The following is a 10,929-nucleotide window of genomic DNA, read 5'->3' on the forward strand; positions in this document are numbered from 1 at the left end:
TTGTCACAGGAGTACTTCCTTAAGGTTGCTATGTTGACATCTCAATCTGTCATTAAACCCTATAGATTGTCTGCCGTGTGCCTTCTTAACACCCTACATGGATGGCTGGGGACATTTCAAGGTGTTTCTCATTGCACCTGGGTTACTTGCAATGTGATGCTATGGTAACAGGTGTTACGTAAAAACAGGTGAAATGATAAGCCCTGCGACTGAGTTTTGATGAGAATCTCTTCTGACAAGATCTGTTCTCTATTATTGCTTCTTCAGAGAAATTTTTTCTGCCTCCAAATAATATAATTGTGTCATTTCTTTGGCTGAAGAAAAAAAATGAATAGTTACAGAAATCAGCAAGCATTTATTAAGAACCTACTATGTCCCAGGCATTATGATTGGTCCTGGGGACACGAGAAAAGAAAGGAAACAATCATTGCTTTCAAGTGACTTACATTTTTTGAAGGGAGATATTGCTAAAATGACAATATTTTGCCAATGTCTTGTGTGAAGCACTCCCTGTCCCCAAAACAGTATTAGACATTAACATTAGTGTCTCTCCAACTGGAGATTTCAGTGGAAATGGTCCCACCAGTCCCAAGTCATTGACATTTCCATTTGAAAACATCTCAGCTAACATTCCACTCCAGAGTAAAAGGAGTTATTGATGAATGTTAAATCATTAGCTAAATAGATGAGCAGTCAGACAGAAATAGATAGATAGGTAGATAGCTAAAGCATCAAGTGAGTGCTTATTATGTGTCAAACACTGTGCCCAATGAACTTTCTCTTACTACTGGTTCTTCTTTTCTCTCAAACTTTATTTTTTTTATTACTTTCTCTATCAGTCTTGCCTATCCTTGCCTCATTCTCTCCCTTATTTGTCTCAGCCCTTTACTTGGCTTCTCTGTCTGCCACATCTCCTCTAGCACTCTGCTGCTGTCTGCCTAGTCTAGAACATATCATCACTTCTTCAATGGAGACGGATTTCTGCTGCCCCTCCGCCATTCCCAGGACCTCTTTTTCACAGACGGCAATCCTATTGGCCCACAGCCAGTCTTGCAGACAAGTGTTTTCGTGCTTCAAGAGAAAGATTGTTTGTCAGTTATTAAGGTGTTCATTGATTATGACATTAAATAGCTGTCACAGGAGAGATTCTCACAAGTATCAAATTGTTGAAGCTTTTCTTAAAATACATAAATCCATTAATGTCAAATTTGTCTGTCTACAGGGTGAGATTTCCCAGGAAGTCTGTAGCTTTTTATATCTAAACTATTTTCCAACTTTGCCAGTTGGGGGGAAAAATAATCCCAAACTCAAGACACTCTTAGTATAGAATAAGAAAGATGATGGGACCTACATAAACTAAGATCAGGCAACTTTCAATTTAGTCAAATGTTGTTTTCCCAAGAAGACCTGTCCATCATATTGAGATATCCTACAAAGGCTTACCTTACAGAAAGGACTCTGTTCTTGCTTTCTTGAAGAGATACTGGCTACATCTTAGGGTTCTAGAGGTATCTCTGAGGGATTGGGGTATCTCTCTAATGCTCTCAGCTTGAGCCCCCATTACAGCATGTTTCTCCTATTGTTAACTGCCAGTGATATACACTCTACTTCTATTTAACCATTTGACATTGATTAGCTTTCGCAAAGAGATATTTGCTTTAGAGATAATAGAACATCACCCCAGCACGGTGGTGGCATGCCTTCACTTTTGCAGAGAATGGACTCAGGCTTAATGAGTTTTCTACATAGCACTGGTCCCACCAAGTCCCCATCCAAATGTGGCCTCACTGTTAAATGAGTTTTGGTCTCAGCCACCATTAGGTGGGAATGTCCTGAGGTTTCTTCCTTTGTCACTCTTCAAAGAGTAGATGCTGGGCTGGCTGGCTAAAGCCTTGGCTCAGACTCCATTCCCAGGCATACATCTCTGATCCCCTTCATCTAAAAGGAAAGAACAAAGAATTATGCAAGGAGTCAAGGTTCATAATCATGGACCACATGCTTGATGCTGTGGATGGGAAGGGCCTTTAGACTCTCCCTTGATGGCATTGGTAAGATAGGCAAGGACCAATCTGCTAAGGCACGTCCTTGTGTGCTACTCTGCATATAGCATCCTCATCATCCTCACCATTCTAGCTTGCATTTATATATTGCTTCAAAGTTTGCAAAGTGTTTTACAAATATGATTTCATTTCCTCCCGCAATAACCCTTTAAGGTAGGTACTATTATTATTCCCCTTTTGCAGTTGAGGAAGAGATAGAGGCAAAAAGAGGTTAAGTGACTTGCCTAGGGTCATGTAGTTTTTGTTGTTGTTGTTGTTCAGTTGTTTTAGTTGTATCTGACTCTTCATGGGTAGAGTTAGTGGATAGATTGCTAACCTGGAGTCAGGAAGACCTGAGTTAAAATCTGGCCTCAGACACTTACTAGCTGTGTGACCCTGGACAAGCCATTTAACCTTGTTTGCCTCAGTGTCCTCATATGAAAAAGATCTGGAGGAGGAAATTGCAAAACATGCTGGTGTCTCTGCCAAGAAAACCCCAAAAGGATCATGAAGAGTCACAAAGGCCTAGAGGGAAAAGAAAGACCAGGAAAGGTCTCCAGAAGCATCCTCCAGGTGGGAACTCCTTCCATTGTGAAATCTCTCCATAGTGAATGACATCTCATCTATAATTTCCAGTCTTAGGGAGCTGCTTGATTCTCGGAAGGGTTAAACAACTTGGTCATATAATTAGCAGGTATCAGAGGTGATATTTGAACTCAGGCTATCCTGACTTTAAGATCAGCATTCTACCCACAGGAGTGTACAGGGTGTTCCAGGAGGGCTAGCACCTCTGGTGTTGAGGTGCCAAACTCTTCTCTGGGCTGCTCATGCACCTTTGGCATCCACCTTTCACCCAATTCTCACCTGGAGCTCCAGGAAGGTGCTGCATGCACAGTGGCCACAAATTGGTAAAGCCATCTTGGTAGATGGGTTAAATCAGGGCCTCAAATCCATCAGTGAGGTAGGGGGATGTCTACACCAAGCACGTGAAAATTCTACTGGCAGAATGCATGGATGAGAACAATTTGTTCCAATGGCCATGAAGGTGCTGTGAGTGCTTGCGGCTTGGTCGTACATCAAAGACGCCATCCTAGGCCAGCTCCAGTTGTCTTAATTTTTGTCTTGCCACTGGACTTTGATAACATTGGAAGAGAAAGTGAGGCTGATGATTTTGTGCAACTCTGCCTCACTTAAATTCAACTCATGCACGAGTCAAGACATCACCCATGATGTCATTGATCCTCTTTGAAAAGGAAGGACAAACAACAATCCACTGCCCCAGGATGCCTCTCTGTTGTCTAACGTAAACCACAAAGTGGAAAGTGACAATGAAGTGATTTTACTGAACTGTTTTTGGTGAGTCTACTTTGTGGGACTTCTCTCTGGGGCTTTTTGGGGAAGCCTCTGTGGTGACAAAACAATCACTATGAATAAAAATACTTTAAAGTTGTTTTTTTTTTTTTAAAGTCAAACTAGGCCATGTGCCTGAGTGGGCCATGTTCAATGAGAAATCTATGACCTGCCTTTTTTTCCTTTGTGCTAGCCCCAGATGTCATATGCATGTGGCTTACAAGCCTCACCGATCAACCTCACCTAAGGTGCACTCAGACTTTACTTTCATTGAAAATCAAAACCAACCACAGAGTCTGTGAGGGGAAGATCAAAGGCACAGAAGTTCAGCCTTGGCCTTGAGAATCACTATCAATTTCCTCTTCCTCCTCCCTGCTCCAAATAAAAAAAAACCTTCAGAGGGAGCCCCGATGTAGCAGTGGCTGCAGGATGAGAACGCCCCGCCATGGGCCAAGGGAAGGAGAGCCCCAGCATCAGTAGGGATTAAACCGAGAGGTGGTTGGTTTTGTTGAATAGAGCAAAAAAGACAAAACAAAGTTTAGTGCACAAAGTGGAGGGTGGAGATCACTGAGACTTCAGCACCTGTGCCATTTCAAAAGGAATGAAATAATTAGAAGTTAAGACACCTCAGAATTAGGGCTATTTTTTCCACCACAAATGAGATTCAGGTTCAGTTATTAAGAGACTCCAGTCCAAGGGCTTAGAAGCAACTAAACAAGAGCTAAGGCAGGTGGTTCTCTCTCTCCCTCTTCTCTCCCTCCTCTCTCACTCTCTTTCTCTCTGTCTCTTTGTATCTCCTCTCTCTGTCTCTATCTCTTTCTCTCCCTCCCTCCCTCCCTGTCTCTCTCTCTCTCTTTCCCTTCCTCCCTCCCTCCCCCTCCACTCTCTTGCCTCTCAAACTCTCTCTGTCTCTTTCTCTCTATTTCTGTCTCTGTCTCTCTCTCTTTCTCTGTCTCTCTCTGTCTCTCTTCTCTCTGTTTCTTTGTCTCTCTTCTCTCTGTTTCTCTCTGTCTCTGTCTCTCTCTTCCTCTCTCTCTCTCTCTCTCTCTCTGTCTCTCTCTCTCTCTCTCTCTCTCCCCTCCTCTCTCTTGTGTCTCAATCTCTCTCTCTTTCTGTCTACCTGCCTCACTCTGCCTGTCTATATCTATCTTTCCCCCTTATTACAACACTTGAACAGCTCTCCACTTGTCTGTGCTTTGCCAAGGCTGGCCTTGCCACTTGCTGCAGCTGTACAGGTCTGTGTGATACTGGACCTTGTTCTTGCTTCCTCCTCCTCAGAAACAATACCAAGGAGAGGGCTTTTCCCTCTTTTCTGCCTCAGCAGACAAGCCTCTGGGATCGGCACACGTGCTACAACACAGATTGCAAGTGCTGTGAACATCACTGGCTTTGAAGAGGTTTGGAGAGCCTTTGAACTGCCCCTGGAAGACCTAAAGCCACTGGCTTGGAGTTGTGGGTCCTGCTTTGGGGGATTATGTGAATCAGGCTTATGTTAATGGAAGGAATGGGAGGAATGCTCCCATGCCCTCCAGGACTATGCTTTCCTGGTCAGCTCCTCCCTTGGGTGTCTCTATTGCATCATCTCTATAACTAAGCTATCTGACTTGCTGCTGAAACTTACTATATGTTCTGACTCCCAAATTAGGATGTGAGCCTCTTGAGAACGGGGACTGCCTTGCTTCTCTGTTCAAATCTTCAGCACTTGGCCCAGTGCTTTGTAATTTTGACTTTTCCATTCTGGGACAGGTACTAGCTGTCAAAGTGCTACATTGCTTAAGTTTCAATTTTTGTCACTTTAGGACACAGATTACGTCATTCTTGGGAGAAATGCCCAATTTAAGGACTGCCTATGGGAGTCTAACTGAACTAAAATCCCTCCTGGGCAGCCCTGGGAAAATCCAGGACTTGGCGGAACTCTACATTCCATCAAAGCCAGAAATGCTGGATTCCCATAAAGCTCAGTTACATATCCCAAATACAAGGAGTGAAAATAAATGGGACTGGTATAGGACCAGAGAGGCCATCTATGACCACCATATTTCTTCTAAGAAAGGACTCAAGGAAGAGGTTGTTACCTGGGTCTTGGGTCAGGTGGAGAACATTCTTTTATATGCTATAAGAAAAGGAAACTGCTCGTTGTAATAGGAAACATTTATCTTGAAGTCCCGCACTCAGAGCTGGGGAAAGACCAGGAGCAATGGTTGGTCCTTCACTGACGGATGTGTTGGTACCTGTAAAATATTGTTATTATTATATTATGAATTTATGCAACTATTAAGATTTTCCCTTTGTGAGGTAAGCCAAACAGAATGCAAAAGTACTTTTTTTTAAAAGAATTGGATTTGCCATTTAATTGGTACAGGGAGTTATTTCCTAGTGAGGAATGGAACACCAATGTTTGTCAACACAGTTTCTGTGATTCGTATTTCTTGACAGTTGCCTAAGACATTGAGAGGTTAATTAACTTGTCCAATTAGTAAGTGTCAGAGGCAGGAATGAACAGAGACCTTTGTAACTCTGAGACTGACTATATCCACTACATCAGAATGCCATTCAAGTATTCCTTAACAAACAGAAAATTGTGCTTTTTAATATTTATTGACTGCCTTGATAACTAGTAGAGTTTGTGTATGCCCGATCTTCTCAGTGGTTCTCTGTATAGTTGTGTGGGCATGTTCCTCAGGTTTGTTATTTCTATCCTTAAGATGCCATCTCAATCCATGACCTTGCTTTGAGCTCATTGTTCTTACTGGCTGACTATTAAAGGTAAATGCAATGGTGGGGGCTCATGAGATAGAGTTGTAGTCATGCAGATCCACAGAGTACACTGGACTCATGGTAGTCACCCCCACCCTACGAATCCAACTTTGAATGTGAGAAGCAGGAAACCTCAGAGGGATACTACTACTATTACTGCTAAATAGATAGACAAGGCATTCATTAAGTTCTTACTTAACTGTGTTAAGCACTGGTAATACAAATACACACATACAAAGAGATAGCCTCTACTCTCCCTACTATTAGGGAAGGATAAACCACAGAGGGGAGCCAGAAATCAGGGCTGCGGTGGGGAAAGGGTAGCCATGAAGGAGTATGGTAGCTGCTGGGGACATGGAGCAGTATGGAGAGTAAGTTAATGAAATGGAAGTAGGGCTACTACTATTTTTGGTACTACTGCTGTTCTTGCTATTACTACTCCTACTCCAAAGACTAACGTCATTATTACTATTATTTAATATGTACTATATTATTAATAATATAATGTATTATTATTATTGCTACAGCTGGTGCTCAGTTAATACTACAATTTCCACCATAGCTCCTTCTCTTGCTGCTAATGCTACCCTTATTACTATTATTCACGATAAAGGTAACCCATCATAAAAGCTCCCACTTTTATTTCCCTTGCAAAGAGCTTTCCTTTCAACAAGTATACTGTGAGTATTATTCCCATTTTACTGAGTGGCAAACTAAGGCAGCTTGTCCAGGTACATGTTAGAAGAGCCAGGACTCAAATCCAGGTTGTCTGACTTTAAGACCAATTGCATTGTTCTACACTGCTCAAATCCGGTCTTTTACTTCCTCTGCTATCCATCCTTTCCTGTCCTAAATGCCAACCTTCCAGACCCACCACCCTTCAGTTCTGTGCCACATCATCACCACTTAACCAGTCATACTCTCTTCCCTTCTATATCTTGACCCTTTGATGAATCAGTTCAGTTCTGCCCTATTGAGTCCCTATCCCCCTAGTCCTATCAATAATCATGCCTTGCCAAGCTCCAGCCTTGAATGACTCTCACCATCCACTGCCTGTGTTCCTATTCATGTGCCGTTGGACAGAGTCAGAGAAAGCCATGCAGTCATGCTAGCTGAATCCATTATACATTTATAGCTACACAATCTCAACTACAACAAGGAAATCCTTTTGTACCTCTCTAATCAATTCACTCTCCTATTTATCACAGTTGCTTTTCCAAACCTTTTCATCCCTCTCTGAGCCATCCCTTCCACCCCTCAGCTGTGTACCATAAGTCATACTTCACCAAAACAACTGAGGCCTTTTGGTGAGACTTCCCTTTTCTCTCCTCCTCACCACACATTCCTGAGAAGTCTTTCCTGACTAGCTTCCCCTTCACTTTTTTCTAAGACAAAGAGGTGGCCCCTTTCTTTGCCAAAGCAGAAGTCCCTCTCTATAAGCACCCTTAATTCCATCCCATCTGGTCTTCTCCAGCAATTGCCCCCTTAACATTCCCATTCTCCTAATATTCAATCCTACTCAATCTACTGGTTTCTTCCCCGCTGCCATTAGACACACCCATATCTCCTTCATCTGTTAAACAAACAAACAAACAAAACAAACAAAAAAAAAAACAAAAACAACTCACTCTTCATCCTACCATCTCTGCCAGCTGTCATGTTTTTTTTTCCTACCTTCATGACTAAACTGCTTGAGAAAACCCTCTAAATTTATTATCTTTCCTCTTATTCAATTCTAAACTCTAGAGCTGGGCTTCCAACCTCATCATTCAGCTGAAATTGAGACAGAGAAACATAGGTCTAAAGTCACTAACATGAATTCTTAATTACAAAATCAAAGGACTTATTTCCAACCCTCATTCTTCTTAGCCCCTCTGCAACATTTGATCTTGTCAGCCACCCTCTTCTGCTGCATGCTATTCCTCTTCAAGTTTTCATAACACTGCTCTCTTTCTCCTGGTTCTCCTCTTACCTGTCCGAGCACTCCTTCCTGGGCTCCTTTGCTGGATCTTCATCCAGGTCTTGTCCAGTAAATGTGGGTGCTCCCCAAGGCTCTATCGTAGGCTTGCTTCTTCTTCTGTTATCTCCCATGATGAGCTCATCAGAACCCAAGGGTTCAATTATTATCTCTATGAGGATGATTCCCAGGTCTAAATATCTAGCCTCTCTCCTGACTTTCAGTCTCACATTTTCAACTGCCTATGTTGATGTCAAACTGGATGTCCTGCAGACATCTTAAACTCGATATGCCCACAACCAAACTCATTATTTTCCCCCAGAAATCCTCTCTTTCCATTTTTTCTGTCACTTTTGGGGGTACCGTCATTGTCCCAGGCACTCAGGTTTGTAATCTAGGTATCACTCTTAAGTAGTAACTCTCTTGCTCCTCATATCCAATCAGTTGCCAAATCCTCTCATGTCCATCTTTGTAACATCTCTGCTATATGCGCCGCCCCCTCTTCTGACACTGCCATCACCCAGGTGTAGGCTCTCATCACTTCACAGATGAGCAATGATTGCAAGAGCCTTGGCCAGTCTCCCTGCCTCAAGTTTGCTCTCATTCCGGTCCAGCCTTTACTCACCTATCAAATTAATTTTCCTGAAGCCCAGATCTGACCATCTCACTCCCCTATTTAATAAACCTCAGTGACTCTCTACCACTTCTAGCATTATAGGTAACATCATCTTTAGCATTTAAAGTCCTTCATAACTGGCACCCTCCTACTTTTGCAATGTACTCCCTTTTCACTTGCTTTCATGTACTATTCTTCCCTCAACTAGACACTCTTCCTCCAACTTAATCATTTTTCCTGGCTGGCCCTCCTGCCTGGAATGCACTCTCTCCTCATCTCCCTCTCCTGGTTTCCTTGGCTTTCTTCAAGGCTCAAGTAAAACCCTACCCTCTTCACGAGTGCCTTCTCCTGTTGATTGTGTCCAGTTTATCCTGTATGTGTACAGAATTATTTAATGTTGTCTCCCCCATTAGATTGTAAGCTCTTTGAGATCAGGGACACCCCCTTACCTTTTCTATGTATTCTCGGTGCTAAGCACAATGCCTGATCCATAGCAGGTGTTTAATGAGGGCTTATTGGCTGAGTCATGACTGTCTCGTTGTCTGAAATTCTCTTCTACTTTCTGGCTTCCCTGATTTCTTTGAGACTCAGCTCAAATCTCCTCTTCTTGAGAATGCGTCTCCTGGTGGCCCTCCTTCCTCCCTTCATGCTAGTTGCTCTTCCTCTGAAATGACCTTTCCTTTGAATTCACATGTCTTACAAGTCCAACTCTTTGAAAGCTGTCTCTCCTGTAGAATGGGAGCTAGAGGACAAGGCTGGTATATTTGTCTTTCTTCGTATCCCAAGCACTAAGCAAAGAGCCTAGCATATAGGAAGAACTTCAAGCTTTTTCCCTGGCGGCCCTAGTGACTAAAGAGACATGGAGACCACTCAATAGTTAATCATGGTGCCTGAATTAAAAAGGTGTCCAAAGTAGATTTTTCCCAGAACCAAAGAAATGACCCAGATTTCTGAATGGTGTAACTTTGGAATGACCACCGTGATAGTCTTGCAGCCATGCAAATATTCCATAATCTATACAGAGCTCCTCTTCTCATTCGCTATTTATTTAAAGCTGCAAGTTAAGAAAAACAATCAAAGTAGAAACACTGAATTTCAGTTTCTCTTATTTTGTTTTCTGCTATTTTTAGGTCACTTGGATGGATCCATGTCCATATTTTTAGCATTTTTTTTTTCTGGTAGTTGAAACCACTCAGCCATCGTTTGTTAATAAATAGCAAATGGGAACCATAAATGCAGTTGTCTCCTCGAAGGTATAATTTGAAGGAGAGACCAGAAAGGAAGGCAACTATGATCTCAATGGAAAGCTAACATTTGGGAAACAAAGTGCATGCTGTCTGTAGACCGTGCTGCCCAGTGCTAAACATTCTGGGGTGGTGTGATGATGGGGAAGGAAGAGACTTTCTAAATGGGGGAACTCCAAAGGCCAACAACAAGGTGATTCTTTCAATTGTTCCTGGCAATTAATCTGTGCCAACAGTCATTACCAAGGCGGAGTGACCTGTACTTTGGCCCAGAGCACTGGAATTTGGAAGGAGTGCCGACAGAACAATCCGAGCTTTAAATACCCAGTTTAGCACCTAGTTAACAAGAATAATTAGTTAGAAAAAGATGCTTCCAGATAATGGCTTCCTGAATCCCGAGTCCCTCCCATTTGGAGTGGGTGCACCCCTGGTGAGTTCTTTCCTGACCCGGGCCCTGCCTTTCCTTTCCCAGCACTAATCTCTCTTAAAATGGCCTCAGGGTGTACAGGGGTCTCTATCACCCTCTTCAACTGAATTGAAGGTGCGTTTAGTGCTTTTTGCCCCTGGCATATGGTTATAGCTCTGTGTGCCAAGGTACCACTGTTATTAAGAAAGAGGCAATTTAATTAGGATTTTTTAACTCTGAAAGAACTTATGTTCACATATTTAGAACTTAAATCTACTTCACATCTTTTTTTTTTTTGAGCGATGGAAAGAACTCCTATGAAAGGGAAAGGCATTTATTAAGCTCTAACTAGTACTAACTAGTTAGTCAATAAGCATTTATTAAGCACCTACTACACACCAGCACTGTGCTAAACACTGGGGTTACAAAGAAAAGCAAAAGACAGTCCTTGGCCTCAAAGAGCTCACATCTAATGGGAGAGACAACTTGCAAAGAACTATGTACAAACATCTATCTATCTATCTATCTATCTATCTATCTATCTATCTATCTATCTATCT

This window comes from Vombatus ursinus, unplaced genomic scaffold (genome assembly GCF_900497805.2).
Source record: "Vombatus ursinus unplaced genomic scaffold, bare-nosed wombat genome assembly UNPS02014847.1, whole genome shotgun sequence".
Lineage (NCBI taxonomy): Eukaryota > Metazoa > Chordata > Mammalia > Diprotodontia > Vombatidae > Vombatus > Vombatus ursinus.